The sequence below is a fragment of the Folsomia candida genome, unplaced genomic scaffold (assembly GCF_002217175.1).
Source record: "Folsomia candida strain VU population unplaced genomic scaffold, ASM221717v1 Fcan01_Sc041, whole genome shotgun sequence".
Lineage (NCBI taxonomy): Eukaryota > Metazoa > Arthropoda > Collembola > Entomobryomorpha > Isotomidae > Folsomia > Folsomia candida.
In genome coordinates this window covers 1,047,497-1,070,235 of record NW_019091233.1, presented here as the reverse complement: position 1 = coordinate 1,070,235, position 22,739 = coordinate 1,047,497, and positions in this window count along the sequence as shown.

Here is a 22,739-nt window from a genome sequence, read left to right as displayed (position 1 = left end):
TCTTAATTTTTTTCTTCAAAAACTATTACCAGAAGGCGGATAAGTTATAAAAGTTCTGAATTTCGGGACTACCAGAAAATCAGGGCCAAGTTGGGCCTAATTTTGAAAATAATTTTGACAGATCAAAAAAAAAATCTGGGAAAAAATTCATTAAAATTAAGCAAAATCGAAGACTAACTATCTCTTTTAAAAAGTGCGGCTTATTAAAGCAGCTAATTCGCACAGTTTCAAAATTTTGGGAGGGCGTTACGAATAAGGGGGAATGTGAGACGAAATTAATATCGAAATAATCAAGTTACAGAAAACAAAAACAAACAGATTAAATCGTAGAATTTCAAACTTTCTCTTAAAAAATAACCACAATCACGCGGAAAGGTCATAGAATTTAAAAATTTTGGGATGTTACGAACAAGGGGGATTTTGAGAGAAATAATTAACAAGTGGGCATAGCTGCATGTTAAAAAAATCAATAAGAAATAAACAAAATGGGACACTTTGAGACCGCGTTTTTATTATTTTTGTGCGTAACCTTTATCCTCGTGGAAGTGGTGGTGGCGGGAAGAGGGAAACGTGACCACGAAGTAGTCACGAAGAGCGAAAATATTGACGCCAACCAAGCGTCGATACCGTTCCTCAAGAAATTACTGACCATGGAGAAACTCGCCGCGTGTAATGTTCTACTCTTTCAGGATCGAGGTATGTAAGCTAACTCTTATTTTCAAGTTTTTCGAAATTTTTCAAAAAATGAAAAGCAAAATTTAAATATTTATTTGTACCAGAGGGAGATAATCTATTTTTAGTTATAATTTTTTTTTCTCGATTGTGTAATATTCTTACAAATTTGAGATATATAGTTAGCAGAAGAAATGCAGTAATTTCACAAAGGGCGTACTCCCGAAAACGTCTTACTTAACATATTTGCACTCATTTAGCAAATTTGCGAAAGTCACAAAGCTTAGATCGTGAGGGGATTCGCACAAATGCGACTCTGAAAATCTCGGAAATCTACTTGCTAAAACACCTATTTTGATCTCTTGTTTCCCTGGGTTTCTGTAATTTCCCTACCTGGAGGATGAGTTTGCGAAATAATTTTGCAAAAAAAAACATTCCTAATTGTGCAAATTTACTAAAAAAAATCGCACAGTTTTTCAGCTAATGTTTTGTGAAATCTTGTCGCAAATGTCGCGAAAATTATGTTATAATATGCTAAATTTACGATTTATACGAAGGTTCACTCAAAAGTATTAAGGTATGCAAAATAAATAAGTAATTTTAAGTCCTATAACATTAGGGGCTTACAAACTCATCACTTTTAATTCTTCCAACCACTTATAAGTCATTCCTCAATGTTGTAAGTATTTCCTTCATGACTTATCAGTGGTCGGAAAATTAAAAGTGATGAGTTTGTAAGGCCCTATTTATTTTATTTCCGTCACATTTTTTATATTTTGCATAAAGATTCTCTTGACCTATGAGTAAAACAGGTTATAATTTTGTAAATTTTACGAGACTATTTACTATTTAAGTCTCAACAAAGTATTTCGAAATTCGTGTGAAGTTTGTAGTGTGTATTCAAATAAAAATACATTTTTAACCTTATTTCTACAAATAAAAATGCAAAAAGGTATTTTGAAACTTTTTCAACAGGCAGTTGTTTCTCTCCCCTTTATTAATTTTATAAATTACTTAAAAAAATTTCATTAACGTTTTCATGTTTCAACCCCGCTACGTGAACTGTAAACTCACTGGCTGTGAGTAAGTATAACTTTACAAGTCGTAAACAATAAAAAATGCAATGATATGACGTCAAATAATCAATTTTGCGTATTTCATAATTAGATGATTTTAAAGATAAGTTGATCCTCCTGATGTAAAAGACAATGATCATTATTTTGTAATTTTGTATCTTTTACGTCACTATTTAACAAGCAAAAAGTAAAATTTTCTGCTATAAATTTGTCCGCATTTTAAAGATGTAACTATTCATAACTTTTCAATTCAATATTTATTTCACAACTCGATTTCTTTAAGATTCTCAGCTCGTTAAATAACTAATTCTGTAATGATCATAATTTTGTAATATACTACTGTTTTATTTAGCAAAAAATTCCAAATTTCCCGCTACAAGTTTGTATTAATTTAAAAAACCTAAATCTTTCCAAATTTACATAATTTTTGCGGTAAAACCGCCAGGAAAAGTCTATTTTTTTCGACGGATAGATATACATTTAGAATGAGAGTTTATAATGAGAGTTTATGATATACAATTTTGAAAATTTTGACCCAGAGGTACCCGGTGGGGTGACCCATACTGATTTTGGAAATTCACTCAATTAAGCTGAATTTTGGCATAAAGATTGGTAATGACTTCTAATGAAAGAATACGAAGTTAAATTGGAAAAAAATTCAGGTGGAGGGACCGTATGGGCTACCCATAGCGATTTTTAACCACCCTGGCTCGGGCTAAGCAAAGCTGTACTGGAGGTTTTTTTGGATTAAAATAAACATTTTATCTCAAATTTTCTATTAATTAGCAAACTTTTTCATTATAGTAGAATAAATTTTTAAGGTTTATAAATAAAGCCTTTGACATATTAGCTTTGGGCAAGTATGTGTACAAATTACGTAATTGAATTGCAACATTAATTACTAATAAGACTTTTTAATCAGCATTCATCATTTAATATTCAAATACATAATTTCAATGCTTGTTCATTTCTAACAATGTTGAATGTTAACGCTTTTACTCCAAAATTTCCCTGATAGATCTTGTTTCTATCTGGAAATTTTGAAGGGAAAGCATTTACATTGTTAAAAGTGAATAAATACTCAAATTATTTGAATATTGCATGATGGATGTTCATTAAAAAATCTCAAATGTAATTAGTAATTTGTGTTGTAATTCAATTACGTAATTTGTAATTTGTAATTGTAATTGAAGAAATTTTTTTAAGACCGGTAATTGTAATTTTTAATTTGTAATTGAGTCTTCTCGAGTAATTGTAATTTGTAATTATAATTGAGGAAATATTGTGATTGTAATTATAATTTGTAATTTGACTTTCAAGTAATTTGGCCAGCTCTGATTATCATTATTAAATTTAATTATTATTATACAGAAGCAAAGTTTGATTTGTCGTTCCCCTCACTTTACTCCTACGTGGGGCACTTTGCGACAAGCATATATATGTATTTGAATACAAGAATTTCCAAACCGCCATAACTTTTGATGGAAGGGTGATTTCGAAAAAATAGGTCCTGTGAGGGCACACCGCATACCCCTCATGAAAACAACTATAATGACACCAGGCCATAAAATCAATCCCCTTAGGCTGTACCTCGTATAGATTGAAGCAACTCAAAATTCGATACTTTGAATTTTCCCGCCTTTAGGAAACGTTATTTCAAAAAAGGTTCAGGTATTTGTTGTAGCCCAAGGACTCTCACATATCACCCTGCTAACACTTTTTCAATATCTTTCACTGAGTCCATTTGAAAAAATATTTACTGTCCCGCTGACCCATTTACACGTAAAGGTTAAAAGGTCATTGGGTTTTAAGAATTTCGAAAAACCATGTGCGTGCCCTATCCCTATATTTTTGACCTGGTTCTAATGCTTTTTACCGTACCTCCCTATCTCGAATGGTTTGCCTACACGGCCCATAAAATTTAACGTTGGCCTTGAGTGATAACATACTATATATTTCACATATACTTCCATGTATGTAAGTAAATGGGAAAAAACAGAATAAAGAGGTGCGTTAATTTGGCGTATTCAAAGTTGGCTTACTTGCACCGTAAGATACTTTTTTATGATATTTTTTTAAGAGAATTTTTTTGAGAAATAATACAAAAATTGGTATGATTTAAAGTCGCAATAATCAATTTTTTAAATTTTAAAACTAAATATTTTTAAACATAGCTTCCTCAATGAAACTAAATAATTTCAACAATAATAAATTTGTAATATTTATTTTACGGAACTATTTAACAAGAAATAATAAAATTTCCTGCAAAAATTTTGCGCGCATTAAAATAATAACTTTACAATTCAAGAATCAAGAATTGAAAAAAATATTTTAATTTGCAAAATTAATTTTATTTATTCTATAACCCATTTTTTATTGTTCTCAAGTTGTTAAGTTACTATTTCTGTAATGATCATAATTTTGTAATATATTAGTGTTATGTAGCAAAAAATTTCAAATTTACTAATAGAAGTTTATATTAATTTTAAAAATTTAAGTTTTCCCAAGTTAACATAAACAATAAAAATTGTTATGATTTAAAACTGAAATAATCTATTTTGTTCGTTGTTAAAAAAATCAAATCTGTTTAAAGATCGCTTACTGTTTCTGTTGGCTGTAATTGTAATGATCATAAATTTGTAATATTTATTTTACGGTACTATTTAACAAAAAAAGTTAAATTTTCTACCAAAAGTTTGGTACATTTTAAAAATTGAATTATTGGTAACTTTACCAATCAAAAATTACAAACTAAAACGTTTAAGAATAAACAAATAATAATGTTATTTATTTCATAATCATTTTTCTTTAAGATTCTCAGCACTTCACATTAAATTTAGTTATGTAACTAAAACCTTTGGAACTTTTAGAATCGTTGTGATAAAGAAAATTGTAAAATGATTTTTTTTCTCCTATCCAAAACTACTCTAATTTAAATTGAGTGAAAGCATAATTTCTTGGTGCTTCCGGTTTATAAAATGACACTACATCCAGCAGCATTAAGAAACGAAACGTCAAATTTAGAGAGAAACGTCAAATTACAAAATTTGCAACTTTTTCTTTTACAATTTTTTTTAATTTTTAAGATCTAAACCTTTCACTTCTTAAAAAAATGCCTTCAATTCTAAATTTTGAGCCTTTCTCTTCCACAAAAAATCCTCCAGTTAAAATTACCGAATTTGTACTCTCAAAAAATCCTCCAATTTCTAAAATTACCAACTTTCTCCTATCAAGAAATCCTCTAAATTTCCAAAACCTACAGCTTTCTCCTCTCAAACAATTCTCCAGTTTCTAAATTTCGCAACTTTCCCATCTACAAAAATCTCTCTAATGAACTAACCTTATCTCAAATTTTCCCTCCTCTCTCTCTCTAGACAACAATGACGACTCTGTCACCGAAATCATCTCGTCCCTCGAATCCCGCCGTCTCCTTTCGCCCCACCAACGGTCATACTTCACGGTAAAGTACGGATTTCCATCGCAAGCCCAAATTGACGAGTTGCTCGTGACCATGCAGGAATTTCACCTCCCGTCAAAAAACATTTCCGCCTCCTTGTCCACCCCCGACACGTTGCCGGTCAAATTTCCCATCACCGTTTCGAACTATCACCGCCACGGGGAGCAGTGCGTTGTTACCGCGTTGTTCGTTTCGGACAGGAGGACTCAATTTATGGCGCAAATTTACAACCTGCTCACCCCCGTTTACATCCCTATTACGAGGAAGGATGAAGATTTTTATGTATTTTTGACCCCTCGCGATGCCATGGATGAAATTCTTTTAATGCCCCAGTTACCGGGCAGGATCAAGTTTAAAATTGGGCTGGGGCATGAGGCGAACACGGCGGCGGTAGCTGTGCGGTAAGTGCAGTTTGAATTTTAATCACTTACATAAAATGCCAGTGTTGCTGCGTCAGTTGTTGAATGCAAGTTGCCCCACTGCCTACTGAGTCAACTTTCTCAACTCACACAATGCGCTCCCCCCAGCGGGCGATCGTGAAGCTTGGGCCAAGTGGTTGAGCATAGGTGGAGTGGTGATGGCGATGAATGAAGATAAGGCTTGCACCTTCCCAATTCAACACTAATATTTTCTGGAAATTTAACTTTTTTGCTATGAGCCACCCCTTCACCCCTCCCACTGGAAATTTAAGGTCATTGTTAGTTAGTCACACCTCCTACTGGGAATTTAAGGTTTTTGTTAGTTAGTCATCCCCATACATATGTGGAAATTTAAGTGTTTAGCTATGCGGCTACTCCCAAACGACGGGAATTTATGTAGTTAGCTGTGCAGACACTCACACGGGACGGGAATTTAAATAGTTAGCTATTCAGCAACCCCCACAGGAGGAAATCAAATGGTACCATGAACGGGGAAGTTGAAATGCAGATGAATTGGACACTTTGATGCATCTATGTACTATATGACAATGGACAAAGTGTCACCTGTGAATTATTTAAAATTCAGTGTGACGGATTTTGCGCTATGGGCACACCCCCCTCTGGGAGCCTAGTGCCCGTTCTTGAACGGGCCTCTACTCTAGTGTTGGTAATAAATGTACAAAATTTTGTACCAATATAGATTGCTAGCTTGTGTCGTGTTTGGTTTAATGTTCGTAACAAATTTTGAATCGCGCGGTAAATGTATGTGTATCAAAGATATAAAATTAGGAAAGCCTATGAATCGAATTTACTCGGCGAATTAAGGTTGCATAAGATGACGATTTGGCTTTGCATATATTTTTAATCTCACTGTACCCCAGTTCAATGTGTTTAAGTGCAAATTTCTACAATAGCATGAATTTCACGGGGTCTAAGATAAATGCAATCTTTCCTACGTTAATGCAAAGTTAATTTTTGGTACTACAAAAATATCGATTGGAAAAAAATTCTACTGTATTTGTCGCAGAGTGTGCAAAAAGGCGCCTTTTTGGGGAAAAATTTATGCCTTTTTGCCTTTTTGCCCTTTTCAATGCCCAATTGCCTTTCTGCGTGCCTTTTTGCCCGTTTGATGCCTTTTTGCCTTTTTCCATATGTTTCCGTTGGGCATTGCCTGGACCATTTTACGAATCTTACTATGGACAAGAAAGTGTGATGACAATGTAATTTGCTTCACATTTTGATTTTCTAAATTGTTACCAACCTTGCATTTCTGCACAACTACTTCATAAGATTATTTACTTGAGCATAATAATAATTACGAGTGTTTATGAATATTGATGCACCTCAAAAGGTGTAGAATTTGTTTATTTGTGTCGAAAATCCTTCACCTCAGCTTAATAAACATACCTTAATTGGATAGCATAATTGTCCACATATCGATAAATCATGTGAATTATCAAACATTACAACTAACAAAGCATGCGATAATATTATCACATTGCCCCGATCTTACCAAAAAGGCAAAAAGGCATTTCGGGCAATCGGGCATGGCCAAAATTCACGTGCCTAATCGGCAAAAGGCATTTTAGGCACGGCATGCCTTTTTGCCCTTGCACACTCTGATTTGTCGTTTCTTACAATATATTTCTTAAAAAATTGATTCTCTAATTTTATCCATGATTCTGGATGTGACTTTTATTCTCATTTCACTCTCCAAAGTATCTTTTACGTCAAGTATGATTTAAGCTATTTGAGTCCTTTGTAATGCGACTCCAAAATCACGCAAAACAACGCAAATTTAGTTTCAATTATTTAAAACGTATGTAATTGAATAATATAGCAGGTTGGTAAAATTGAAAATAAAAATTTAGAAAATTATACCGAAGTACCAAAAATTAACTTTGCATTAAAATCTGAAAACTTGATCTGAAAACTCTGAAATTGATGCCGTTTTAAGAGGTTTGAATTGGGATAGAGTGACACTTAAAATCTACGCCGGAGTTATTCCACCTTATGTAGGAATTAAAATATTTGATAACTAGTTTTTGACAAACGTATAGCCTTAAAAAACGTTGTTGAAAATTAAAAACACAAAAGATCAAAATTGTCAAGTTTGCATTCAATCTTAAAATTTTAATTTTTATAAATATACAAACTCCATAATAAAGATAAATTGACCCTGCCTTGAAGCTCAAGGCTTGAGCATTTCTCCTTCTTTGACCAATTTTCGAACCATTTTAAACACAAGTTGATCGTTAATTTGATTGTTTCGTGTAAAAAAATCAAATTTCGGACAATTTTAAGCTGATTTTGTCGAGTACAGAAGGTGCACTAAAAAATTTCCAGTAGTGTCTTCTGCCATCGAGTCGGCATTTCCCTATGAAATTTTCGTTTGTAGTTCGTAAGTTTCGAAAAACTTCGTAGGCCAAATTGCCTTAGAAATTTGTATAAGTTCGTAAAAGTTTATAACCTTACTATACAAGCCTCAGGCAGTTACGAAGGTTACACACTTTGGTTACAAATTTTTGTAGCATAGATAAAGCTCAATCACTTTGTAACGAATAATATGGCAATATGTAATGTTTATTAAATAAATTACCAAAATTTTTATGAAAACTTACAGACTTTCACAAAAATTTACAAAAATCTCTTAGCAAAATTAGCTTACAAATTTGTGTAAACTTTTTCAGATCAACGACGTCATTTAAGTTTGTAAAAGTTTGCAAAATGAAATGTCTCAATAGGCGTACTCACAATCTCAACTTCTTCAATGTTTTTGACTTTTTGTGCACGTTCGCATTCACGAAAAGTCAAAAACATTGGAAAAGTTGAGATTGAGTCCGCCTAATGTTTCCATAAAATTGGTTATCGTTTGTTAATTTTCAAAATTTTGTCAAAAAGACTACGAAATGATTTCAAAACCTTTCTACAAATTTCAGAACTAGCACCTCCTTTACCGTAAAATCCGTCTGCTTCTTCTGCAATTCCGGATTTCCACAAATTGTCCAATTTCCTTCCGAATTTTCCCCCGATTTCGACTACTTTCCCGACTTCGTGATCAATCTGAATGGACGAACGTTGCACATTTCGTGCCCCTATATTCGCGCCAGAATTGAAGCTGCTCCACCCTATGAAGGCTTGGCAAATGCGAAGCGGGGAATTTGGAAAATTTCATTTGAAGAATATCTAAACGTAAGATTTAAGTTGTTATAGTTTGGTAAATTTCCGAGAAATTCAAGTATTTTCATGTAATAATGAGGTTTGAGATTGAATTTTGGTCTTAGAAACGTTAAAATATTCTATAAAAATGTACACTCTTAGAAAACTGGTATTAAATCGTTAACGGCCGGAGTACATATGTGACTCTACCGGCATCGGTAATAACGGGAATTACCGTTCAGTAATTTTGCGGTAATGAAAACTTTACCACTCAGGAACAAGTTACTACCAATCCGGTAGGAAGTTGTTACCAAATCAATACCAGCACGGAGTATCTATGTGAGATTTTTAACAGTGTATACGTTTTTGTGTACGAACAATTCATAAATATCGAAATCTAATTTCACCTCGAATTCGAAATTAAACTCATTTGAATTTCACGCATACTAAGGTTAGGGCTAACAATGTGATGGTGTGAAGTGTTACCATCCGATTTGGTTGAAATTTTGAAATTATGTGGGCAAGTCAATACAACCAACGTTTCTTGAGGCAGTTTGTGCGATGGTCGGAATTTGTCAAAATATTTGAGGTCAAAGTTGAAAAAATGGGCGATTTCTAGCAAGCGGAGCACAGTGTGTCCAATTAAATAAACATGCGACAAAATTCTGTTTTTGTTTGTTTTGAGTGCCACTGTATCCCAGGAATGTTATCCAGAAAAAAAACTTGAAAAAAATGTAAGGGGGTGTGTCTGTAGGGGGGTTGAGGGTGTGGTCGCCGAAATTTTTTTCATGGAATTTCAAAATTCCAACGATTGGTGATTGTTAGGGAGGCCCTTCTGATCATCAGACAAAATTTTTGGACCTCTGACCCTCATTGTTAAAAAGATATTCAAAGAAAACCGAAAAAAGTTGTAAAAAATCGTCGGATTTGCCATGTTTGGAGACTTATTTCTGAAAACGCTCGCATTTCGCGCAGGATTTCTCATCATATCTTTGCAGTGCCCACATAAAACTTGCATAATTCGTTAAAAAGTTCTGCGCAAATATCAAGCGTTTTTTGAAAATCACCCTCAAAAATGAAGAAATGGACGAAGCTAAAGTCTCACGTAGCCCCATGTATGGGGTACCGTTGGAAAGGTGACGGCGTGTAGATTCATAATATATATACTTTGTGGGGTCTAGGGCCACTCCCCGAGAAGTTAGAGATGAAAGGCGGTTTTGAGTTTTCAGTCTCCAAGTTGCCAGAATTTAACACGGCGTTATATTACGAGTTTACGTGGCAGTGCAAATGACCCAACTGCACAGATTCTCACGAGTTGGAAAGTGAAAACTCAAAACCGTCTTTCATCTCTAACTTCTCGGGGAGTGGCCCTAAACCCCACAAAGTATATATATTATGAATCTACACGCCGTCACCTTTCCAACGGTACCCCATACATGGGGCTACGTGAGACTTTAGCTTCGTCCATTTCTTCATTTTTGAGGGTGATTTTCAAAAAACGCTTGATATTTGCGCAGAACTTTTTAACGAATTATGCAAGTTTTATGTGGGCACTGCAAAGATATGATGAGAAATCCTGCGCGAAATGCGAGCGTTTTCAGAAATAAGTCTCCAAACATGGCAAATCCGACGATTTTTTACAACTTTTTTCGGTTTTCTTTGAATATCTTTTTAACAATGAGGGTCAGAGGTCCAAAAATTTTGTCTGATGATCAGAAGGGCCTCCCTAACAATCACCAATCGTTGGAATTTTGAAATTCCATGAAAAAAATTTCGGCGACCACACCCTCAACCCCCCTACAGACACACCCCCTTACATTTTTTTCAAGTTTTTTTTTCTGGATAACATTCCTGGGATACAGTGGCACTCAAAACAAACAAAAACAGAATTTTGTCGCATGTTTATTTAATTGGACACACTGTGCGGAGGAGGCAAAGACGATTCCCATTCTCTCAAAAGGGAAAAATCACTCATTTTTCAATTTTGACCTCAAATATTTTGACAAATTCCGACCATCGCACAAACTGCTTCAAGAAACGTTGGTTGTATTGACTTGGACCACGTGTTTTTAAAATTTCAGCTAATTCGGGGGGTTACACTTCCCACCATCGAAGTTATCAAAATGTTCAAAAATTATGCTAACAATTGAAGTATTGAGAAAATTGAATCATGAATTTCAGCTCAAATTTAACTTCACGTACAACATTTTCGTATCGACGGGAGAGGACGGGAATTTTGGCGGTGGTGGGACCGGTTTCCAACTCGCTAATGGAACGTGGATAGGGGTAACGGGAGATTTAATCTCGGGCAAAGCTGATATCGGACTTGTCACGTCCAACACCCCGAAAAGAAGTAAGTCCAATGAATCGACTAAAAAATAAGCCATGCAAATTTGACAAATTACAATTGCAAACAATTCAATATTGCAAATCTCATTACATTACAAAACTAACAAAATATGCAAGATGAAACCTTTGATTTCATGACAAATTTCAGTAATCTAACTACCACCTTTGATTGATTCAAATTTTATGAAAAAAATTTTAATCAAAATAAATCTCCTTCAAAAACTTATAAATCATACTATCATCAAATCGAAAATTTCAAAAATCTCGGTTAGAATTTCTTTAAAAATTCATAAACGTAATCAAAAACTTTCAAGTTGGTTATGCCATCCACAAAACACCCAAAATACCTTACAAATTAAAAAACATCTGCCACTTTTTCTGTCCTAATTTTCTTCAAAATTCAAAAATTTAAAAATCAAATAAATTTCTATAGAAAAAGCTTGTAAATTGTTGTGCCAAAAATATTCAAAAATTCCGAAACCCTAACTATTTGTTTCTCTCCTCAAAAATTAATAATTTTATTTTTTTTCCAGTCCACTACGTGGACTTTACCGAGGCCTTTTTCGACTTTGGTTTTCTCACCTACGTGACGTCGGAGGGGGTGCGGATCTTCTCGCCGGCCGCGTTCCTCTGGCCGTTCGACCTCCTCATGTGGGCCTGCATCTTCGTCTCCACCATCGTCGCCTTCATCTTCTTCACCATCATCATCAAAGCCATCTTCTGGCTGGATTTGGGATCCGGGGATTCCCTCAATTTCGCCAGGAGAGGAATGGTTTCACAGAAAATTTGGAATTTCCAATATCAGGTGGGAAATTTTAATATTTTTTTCAGTGTTTAACTAATTTTGGAATTGTTTGCACTTCACATAATTATGTCATAGGGTCAGAAATTATCAAAATTATGAAAGTTTTAGTAAAGCAAAAATTAAATGGTAAAATTTTGATTGAATGATAAAATTAAAAATTGACTGAATTATTGACGGAGTCTTTGTAAAATTTTGTCATGAAACTATGCCAAATTTTGCAATTATATAAAACAGATGCCATTTACTATCTACATAGGTATTTAAAATCGCAGGTGAAAATGTCTAATAAACATTTTTATATGTATTTATGAAACCATACAAATTTTTGTTTATCGTTACGACTGAAACATACACTGATTTGCACATCTTAATTAAATTTGAATTTTTACCAAATTTTACTTGTAGCAATAAAAATAACTAAAATTTTCCAAATCGTGAAAAAAATTTTACAAAAATCCCCATTTCTCAAAAATAACCACCATACAAAACTTTGTTTATCGTTAAGATAGATATATATGTACCATCTAATAGTGTTTTTTTCATCTTCCAACGATTTTCGAGTTATATAGCTTAAAATTTGCGTAAAAATGAGCACATCAATAATCCGCAATAAAATTGGGGGGTCCTCCAGCAGTTTTCGAGATACAAGCCAAAATGTGCGAATTTTTTGCAAATTTTAAATTTTGTCTCAATATCCTACAAATGTGGTTTAATATGAGTGTAAATAATTTTAAAAATTATTTTAGGCTAGAATTTGGCCACTGCCTCGATTTCGGACCCAACTTTTCGAATTTGCGGAATATTGCAAAATAATTGCATTTTCCATAATATGGAAAATGCAATTATTTTGCAATATTATTAGTTTTCCACGATCGAATTATGGAATTTTTGTATGCAATGTTGGTTTATCCATAGGTTTTAGGTGAGAACTTTTCACGACGGAATGAATTCTTTGGGAAAAATTTGTTAATTATTCAAAATTTTGTAAATAACGGGAAATTTTGTTAACTATGCGTCGCCTTGTTTCTATAATACAATTAAATACTAATTAAAATCACAAACAAATTAATCTGTATACATTTGACATTTGTTTTAGTTACATTTGAATTTTTATCAAATTTTACTTACGGCTATAAAACGAACCAAATTTTTCAAACCGTGAAAAATAATTTTTACAAAAATTCCTACTTCTCAAAAACAACCACCATACAAAATTGGATTTTTCGGTAAAACGATTGTATTAGTTAATCTGCATATTAGAATATGATTTGAATTTTCAGCAAATTTTACTTGTGGCAATAAAATAAGCAAAGATTTTCAAAATACCCACTTCTCAAAAATAACCACCATACAAAATTTTGTTTACTCGTTGAAAAGACTGCATTATTTAATCTGCATATTTTAATTAACCGTGAATGTTTTGCAAATTTTACTTGTGACAATAAAATCTATCAAAATTTTCCAAATCTTGAAAAACAATTCTTTTTAAATTCCCACTTCTAAAAGATAACCAACATACAAAAATTTGTTTATCCTTAAACCAACTCTACAAATAATCTGTGTATTTTAAATAAATCAGAATTGTTATCAAATTTTACTTGTGACAATACAATGAACCAAAAATTTCCAAATCACGGAACCAATTTTGTACAAAAATCCCCCCCTCTCAAAAATAATCCAAAAATTTTCCTTTTCTCAGATCCAATTCGTCCTCACCTCATTCCTCGATCAGGACTGCGTTCTTCCAACTTCCACCCCGCTACGGACGTTTGTCGCCATCTGGTTATTCTTCACGCTGGTCGTGACTACCATCTACCGGTCAAAATTGGTCTCCCTCCTCGCATTTCCGCTAATTGAAGCACTCCCGAAAACATTTGATGATCTCGCGTATTCAAAATATTCCGTTGGATTTATGAAACACGGCGACTCCGCGTACAACACGCTGGCCGATTCGACGGATCCGGTTTATGTCAAATTAATCAATGAAATGGAGGTCGTGACCGGATTCGGGTTGGAATGCTTGGAAAAAGTCGTAACCCAAAAGTATGGCTGTATCGCGTACGATTTCGCGCTGAGACATTTGAAAGAGAGGAACTTAAGTGAAGTGGATACGAGGAAACTAGTCTTTGCGCCGGCGCATACGTATAATATCTTTGTGGGATTGGCGACAGAGGGAAAGTCGATTTTGAGGTGGGTTAAAGCATCGTTTAGTTTTTGAATTATGTTGGGAAATTTAATTAAATTCGAGTTATGGTTTAGAACTCAAGACCAGAAATGAGTAAGGGAGGAACTGAAATTATTTAACCGTTAAAATTTGTTAGGCGCAATGCAAAAATACAAAAAAAGGTTCCGAAAAAGTTTTGCTCTATTAGATTTTATTTTATTAATGCGCACCCTAGCGGGGATTTTAAAGTTTTTGTGACTTTTTCTGCCAATTTCCCCGCCAATTACTGAATTACTGTAGTTTATTAAAATGTCGCAGATCATCAGTTTACACTGCTTTTCAGATCAAGACACAATAAATATAAATCTGTTAAAATAAAAAAAATTAATAAAATTAATAGTAGTAAAAATATTCGGTATTATAGAATTAGAAAATCAAAAACGAGAATCAAAGAGACGTAACCTGTGCATCGATACAAATATTTCACAAAAGATCGTTTATCCAACGCCATAATCATTAAAACTATTCATTAAGAAGTCATACTTATTGTTAAAATAGTTAATTATATAAAACATATCAGAACATTGGTTTCGAAACGGATTTAAGACTCGCACCAATTTACGTAAAAGTTTTGCAGATATTGTCTCAATTTTGACGTTAACAATATCAGGATTGTTGTAAGAGCTCTTAAAGGTAGGGACACAACAGGGGCAGGACCAATTCTTTGTAAAAAAAGACATTGAAAAATGATGTGTCAGACATGGTAAGACTGCATCTATTCCTATGATAGTAATTAAAACAGTAGCAGCATTGTAGATATCCTGTAGTCCAAGCACGGTATAAAGAATCGCCTTTCCAGATGACCGTATATGCGATCCCATTGTGAATCGCTTGTGATGTGAAGTCGAGAATAACGTCTCCACATAAATGACATTCTGGTCCAAATGAGTTATCAAAGTCCCATTCCGTGTAATCAAGTGTATTGTATAAGTTCTTCCAATCGTCTATCATCCCATCCAAAACGATTATTTTAGTCGAGGTGTTTGCCAAAGGGGCGATGTCGTCAACAGTGCAATTAGCGAAATCCAAAGTCGATATCTTGGAAATTAGAGAGAAATTTCCAAAAAAAATGAGAGATGACATCAATATGTAACAACAACAAGACAAGAGGGTATTAAAAAGAACTTGCCGGATTCGGCACTTTATAGTGCCATACAGTAGGAGTCCCTTCAGAGCGCGTACTAAAAGGCCTGACCCCTCCCCTCCTTTTCAATTTATCAGATTAGGCAGCATCCAAGAGGCAGCACTTCAAAAATATTTTGATCAGAGCAGCTAAAATGGAGATGTTACTGCTCTCGCTCAACCTCAACGATTATTTGGTTAACATCATAAATGGTTAATAATAAAAATGGTCAACGCTAAAAGTGGTTAAGACCAAAAATGGTTACCATGAAAAGTTGTTAAGACCAAAAAAAGGTTCCCATGAAAAGTGGTTAAGACCAAAAATGGTTACCATGAAAAGTGGTTAATACAAAAATGGTTAATACGGAAAGTGGTTACAACACGACAAATGTGGAGCTTGCAGGAAACAGCGACCACTCTCAACGGTGTCTCGTGCAACACCAAAATTTTTTTGCCAAATTTTGTCGCCAAAATACAAAATCCACTCACTCAAAAAAAACTTCTTTTTCTTCTTTAGGAATAACTTTGGCAAATGGCTCTCACACACGCGTGCCTTTCACTTGGCTGATGTGTGGGAAGCGCGCGACATGTATTACACGGTCCGCGTGCTGAAGCGCGAATGGTGGTTTTCTACCAACCAGAGCGAAAAAGCGACCATTTCCGGCGCCAACGTGGGCGACGACAATCTCACCCTGAAACACATTTCCTGCTCGTTTTACATCCTTTTCACGCTCCTCGGCATCTGCACCGTGGCCTTCATTTCGGAACAGGTTAAAGCAAATTGGAAAGGTCTGAAGAGAAAGTGGAAGAAAATTCGGGGCAAAATTACCATCTGTTGTGATAAAGTTTTCGTCGTTAGCAGTACATAAATGGATGTATATACGTAAAAAGTTTGTGTAGGTATTTTGGTAAAAATAAATTGGTATCGTGGTAAAATTGGTAATGATTTACTTACCGAACGGTAAAATTAGTATTTTTTATTATTCGGGGAAGAATTATCATCTGTTGTGATAAAGTTTTCGTCGTTAGCAGTAGCAGAAATGGATGCGTATACAAGGACAGGATAAATATCTATTTTTTATGATTTCAAATCTTGGATAGCAACAAAATTTTCTAAAAAGACATGTAACTGATAGATCATCCTTCCCATTAGCAACACTCAAACCGGTACCTTTGGGGCGGGTGCTGCTCCTTAGGTCTAGCAACTATTGCAGCGACAGTACTTCAATTGTGTTCAGGGGGAGTTTGCGGGGCTTGAGTGCCCTATTATTTACAATAAGGATCATCAATTTGGTAGATAATCTGGTTTGAAACCAAATGCATACCTGTGTCTTAACTGAAAATGTGTGTGGTAAGGGCTGGACTTTGAAGATTGTTTTGGGAATGGGCAATCCAGCCCAAGAAAGTTTCTAGTAAGCGTTCTACAACAATTTCTATATGAAAAGGTGAAAACTGAGTCCGTAGCATCCGCCCCAGAAATTGGAAAATGATGCAAAATTAGAATTATTTTGTAAGGGAAAGGCCATGCATTTTAACATAAAATTTTTGTTGCTATCCAAGTTTTCAAACTAGGAAAAAAGACAATTACCCTGTCCTTAAAGAATTTAAGCAATTGTTTTGGTAAAAATAAATTGACAACGATTTATTTACCGGCCGGTAAAAGTTGCGATTTCTGAACAGTATTTTTGATTTAAGCTTCGATTTACATACGTATTTGTAAAATAACAGTTTAGCAACAAAAGTGCTAAAATGGATATGCACATACTTAAAAAATATGAATTTCGGTAAAAATAAATTGGTTGAGCGGTAATATTTGTAGCGATTTATTTACCTAACGGTTAAAATTAGGTATTATTAATTATTTTTTGAACAGTATTTTTTATGAAATCTACGATTTATGAATTTGTAAAATAACAGTTGAGATAACTAATTTGATTTATTATTTTTTATGGTAACAAAAGTGGTAAAAATAAGTTGGTAACTTCTTGCTTAAAGACTTTGTGGTTTTTAGCCATACAATGATCAATTCATGTAACTGAACTTAAAAAAACCTGAATTTTGCAACCTGCAACTATTTGTCACACAACCACAACTTGGTAATAATTTTGGCAATAAGATATGTAGATTGTTGTGTAAAAATACAATTAATTTAAATATTTCAATAATTAAGCATAATAAAGACAATCGCTTATTTTATTTTGTAGTTTAAATTGCAAGCAAAAACCAAGCAATATTTAAAAAATTGGTACTTTTCCAATTATGCAAATGTCTACCTCATTCTTACAGAAATGTAACATTTTTTTTAAAAAAGAAACATAATTATCATATAATTAAGATCTTAATGCGTAAACTTATTTATTTAATTATGATTTGATTTAATTGTAAAATCCAGTTAATTCACCGCCTTAATAAACCATACATGAATTTAAAACCTATCAGTACAGCTTTGCTCAGCCCGAGCCAGGGAGCCAGGATATTGATTTTTAAAACCATGTTTGTCACTAGTTTCCATAAAATCATGTGCAATACTACAGTTTTTCACTAATTCTTGCATTAATTAACTTCAAAATATTCTATAAGAAAGCACTGGGGATCTGTTTGAAATTTCGGTTTTTCACATTAATTTTTGAAAATCGGTGGGGGTCACCCCATAGGGTCGCTCCAGACACAATTTTTTTCCAATTTTAATTCATAATCTTCTATTAGGACCAATTAACATCCTCTGTACCAAATTTCAGCTTTCTACTATAAGTTTGAAATTTTGGTGCATAATACCCCACTCACTCCTATGACCCCCACCGGTCAAACACTGGACCGACTTTGGTCATTTTCGAACTTGATTTGTCTTTTGGGTACATATAGATGTGGTTCGATTCGAATGTTCGAGAAGTCGATCGGTTGAGTTTAAAAAAAGTTATCGCGAAGACAGACGGACGGACGGACGGACGAACGGACAGACAAACATAACGGGTACATAAGCTTTCACATCTTTTATGAATTTTGACAATTTCAAAAGTGCGTCCGGGCGAGTTCTGATTACTGGAATATCTTCAGGGATACTTGACGAGTATTTCCAGAAAGTTTCATGAAAATCGGAAGCACGAAAGCCCTTCAAATATAGACAAGTTTCTACGTTTTCCCCCTCTGCTCCCCTCGCTTTCACATCTTTTATGAATTTTGATCTGCTGTAGAAACCATTCCCATTCTGAAAGGTAAATGGTATTGTAATGTAATAAAAAGGAAAAGTTGAAAATTGCTGTGCGTTCTTTCAATTTACCAAGTATTTACCAAGGCTTAGGGACACCATAGCTAACTTGCAAGTCCAATCGAAGAGGATAGAGGGGAGCCCTCTAGTCCGAATGGTAAAAAGTAGTAGCTACTCCTTCGCTCCAACCTCAAACTACCATCATCATCACCAAATCGTGCATGTGGGAGGAAAGTCGGGGTCGTCCATTCATTGCGGTGTGATGTAGCGGGTTGTCAAAACTTGGTTTAAAATTGTTTGCAATGAATAAAAAACCCCCTGGTTGCACCGTAGTGGATGGGTGGCCTCGCAAAAAGCAAGCTTCGATGCGGCCGGTCTCACAGAGCAAGGGCCGAATTTGCGAGTCAGGTTACCAAGCTGAATGCTCACTTTTTACACTGGCTAAGACAAATCTTAACTTTCAAACAATCAAAACTTTGTGCTGTATAAAAATTGAATAGCCGACTCTCTTGCTACTTGGAACGTGGAGTATGTGATGATTTTTTTTAGAACATCGATCGATTACTGAATTCTCAGAACATATACTGAATTCAGCTCCAGTTCGTGGTCGAATCTGCCATGTTGCTCTGTCAACAAAGTAGCGAAGCTGCTTCATCCATATACATCCATGGTATTTACTTCGTAGATGTTATTGCACCTTACCTGCTCTTTGTCACATTCACGTGGTATACAGATTTATTCATGCAGGGTTTAATGTTTAATGTAAATTTTATCCGAATGATTGGAAATTTATTTGAACACGGATGAATATATCTTTTAGTCATAATATGAAATCATTCATGGTTCGATCATTAATAATTTTTGCCAAACAATAGAAAACCATATTTGTTACATTTTATTTGTTCTTTAAAAACTCGAAACGGAAGTTTATCTCATATTATATTAAAAAATATATTAAAAACTCCATGTTAAATTTCAAATAGCTTGAATGACATTTAAATATGACTTAATCACTGTGCCGGGTAGCACAGAGCAGCTCTTATGAATATTGGAGAGCTAGAAATCCCTATATTTCTTTGTGTTGAAATTTTATCCGTTTTCGTTCTAGTTCATTATGGTTCCATCGGATTTTTTGATTCTGTCGATGAACCAACAGTGACGATATACTTTTGGGTATTTAATTTTTGCCCTAATTGTAATTTTTCTAGAATACGTGTGGAATCTCATTTCTCAAGAGGCTGGAAATATCAAATAGGACAGGAAATATCAAATAATCAATGGGTCGTTTGTCTCTCACCACTTTCGTCGCCATTTTGCTACAACTTCCCTGTTGGACAAACCCGGCCGAATCAAATGTTTGGATTAGCCCGTCCGCTGTAATCCGGGAGATTGAAGATGCTCGTGTCTATTCTGATCAGCAAGAAATATTGTTCCTCATCCCAGATCTTCCGGATGCGCCAAAGTTCAAGACTGCTACATGCCGAGAAAAGGACATTCATGGTTCGATCATTAATAATTTTTGCCAAACAATAGAAAACCATATTTGTTACATTTTATTTGTTCTTTAAAAACTCGAAACGGAAGTTTATCTCATATTATATTAAAAAATATATTAAAAACTCCCAGATCTTCCGGATGCGCCAAAGTTCAAGACTGCTACATGCCGAGAAAAGGACACCACTATTTGTGACTTAATTGTCCCAATGAACAAGGCCCTTGTCGGTGTCTCTCAGCTTTTTGAAACTCTTGAAAAGCAATTCACTTTCAAAGGGATCAATGGGTATAGATACAACTCGAGCCTAACTCAAAGCGGAGAGGAGTTTAATGACCCCGACCTGCTGCAATCAATTCAGGACGCAGGACCAGAATGGTTCGCCAAAACGAATACAGCGCTAAAAAATCGCCGAACAAGCCAGGGTGGAATAAAACAGATAAGAAGTCCCTGGTCTTCATCAGAGAAAGTGTTGTACGATTCAATTCTTAACAACGACTATGACTCGTTCAATATCAGTAGAATGATTAATACCGACTTTATAATGGGGCAGGGTACCGATCCTTCCGTTCATCGAGACAAACGTGGAATAGATGCGGTTGCATCTAAAATACTTGTATTTGCAAAACCACTCGCAAAACTGTTCTATCGAAACGGGCAGATTTTGCCCTTGCTTACACGGGCGCGAGCAGCCCTTCCGAACTCACTAAAATATTTTCTGGACATTCCGGAGTTTGTATCTGAACTTATATCTACTGAAGAAAGGGTCGCCAACACGATGAGTGAAGCAGTAGGATCTATGCACTGGTTCCCAACAAGTTCCACTAGGTCCATTGACCAAGTCTTCTCTGCCGCTATAATACTCCAGTATAGTGTAATGCACTATCAGACCCTTTTCCATGTGCATTCCCAAGCAGTTTCTGAATGCAGAAACGGACTTTTACCGATGGGGTTTGTCCCACCAGCGGTATTGAAGGGAAGATTGGAACAAATTAAGCAACAATTGCAACATTCGAGCTCAGACGAAGAAATGATCATTCACCCAGAAGACTTCTCGATGTACTAGTGCATGAGTTCAGCCCAATGCCGACTGGACGACGAGGGAGGAGTTGTAGCACTTTCTATCTACATGAAACCCAAAGGTGCATCCTTCAAGTTGTACGAGTTACAGCCGGTCGCTTTCCAGCACCACAACTATACCTGCGAGATTGGAGTCAGGTCGGGATACATTGTGGTGGACTCCGCATCTGAAACCATATATCCAGTTTCAGGTATGGACTATGAGACTTGCACTCCAAAAACGACGGGTCTTTGTAAACTTCCAAAGGTATGCTCATATACTCCGCTGTGTTAAAATTATTTATAATATGATATTTGTGCAATTTAGAATTTTTTTGTAATTTTTTTATTTTTTAATTTCTCCAGGTATGCGGCATATATTTACTGTGGGAACGTAACTTTGAATTTTTATAATATTTATGATAGTTGTTAGATTTTGCAATTTTTTAATGATCAAAATTTTGTTTTTTGATTATCCAGGCGGCGAACTCTGATGTGCCTCAATTCTATTGCCTCAAACTGATGCTTGAAGGTGGATCAGTCGCAGAGGTGATGCGGTATTTTAGCTATTAAATTTCGCACAATTCGTTTCAAAGACTTACTAATAACTTACGTAACATGATCAAACAGCTCAAGAAAGCATGTCCAATCACTTGTCACGAGGGCACAAGGACGACGATTGTTGAGGCTGCAGATGACGCCATAATTGTGTCTCACCTCCCAAAATCTGGGACGACTGTTGTCTGCGAAACAAAAGGGACAAGATAAGGCACGATGTCGACGTTGGCGCTATAAAGCTTACACTAGGGTGCGGATGTCGATTGATGTCAGGAACGAAGACAATGTGGGCAGCCAAATCCAAATCATGTAAAAGACCTTTCGTCCCATTCTCACTAGAACGCACTGCCCCAGTACAAATCAGCGATCTCGACAACTGGGTCCCTACCTTGGAAGCGAACTTCAAAGGTATGAAATTCTTAACTGCAGAGGATGTTCTGGATCACAATTGGCGACCCAGTCAACAGCAAAAAACGGATGATGATGCTATTCCCGCTTGGCTGCCTTTAATTACACCTCTGATTAGCACCCTCTCGAGCTATTTCGTTCTTCTCTGTTTTGCTTTTAAATATAGGCTTGGACCATGGGCACCGATTGTAGGCGTTGGTATTCGTGCCAGAGAAGTGGGTGCGGCAGCAAAAGACCACGTCATATGCAAAGAATTGCTGACCTAACCATTACATAACTATTGGACTGCTTCTCCTTCTAATTGTTCCAAGCTGGGCTTGCCTTTTTTATTCTAAAGTCAAGAAAATGTGCAAACGGTACATTGACAAATTGGCACAAGAAAAAGCAGCAAATGATGCTGCTGTTCACTGCGAAAAAGCAACATCTGCTGTGCACAGCGAACAATCAACATCTGCTGTCTAAGATTGTGTAAAATCTTAAGCAAAGCTGCAAACACTGCATACTCAGCGTTCATTAATAAAAAATAATTTCGTTCTAATTAGCTTATCGGCTTCATTTTTAGGTATTTCGTATTAAATTTCTGAAATTGACCCAATTTTTTCATATTTTCTTCCTGTCGGCTTAAATTTTTCTATGCATAATGATTGTAATTAAACAGTCCTTGAACAGTAATAATATTAATTTTGGTGAATTTTTGTATTGTTGTGTGATGTAGATTTTATACAATTAATTAT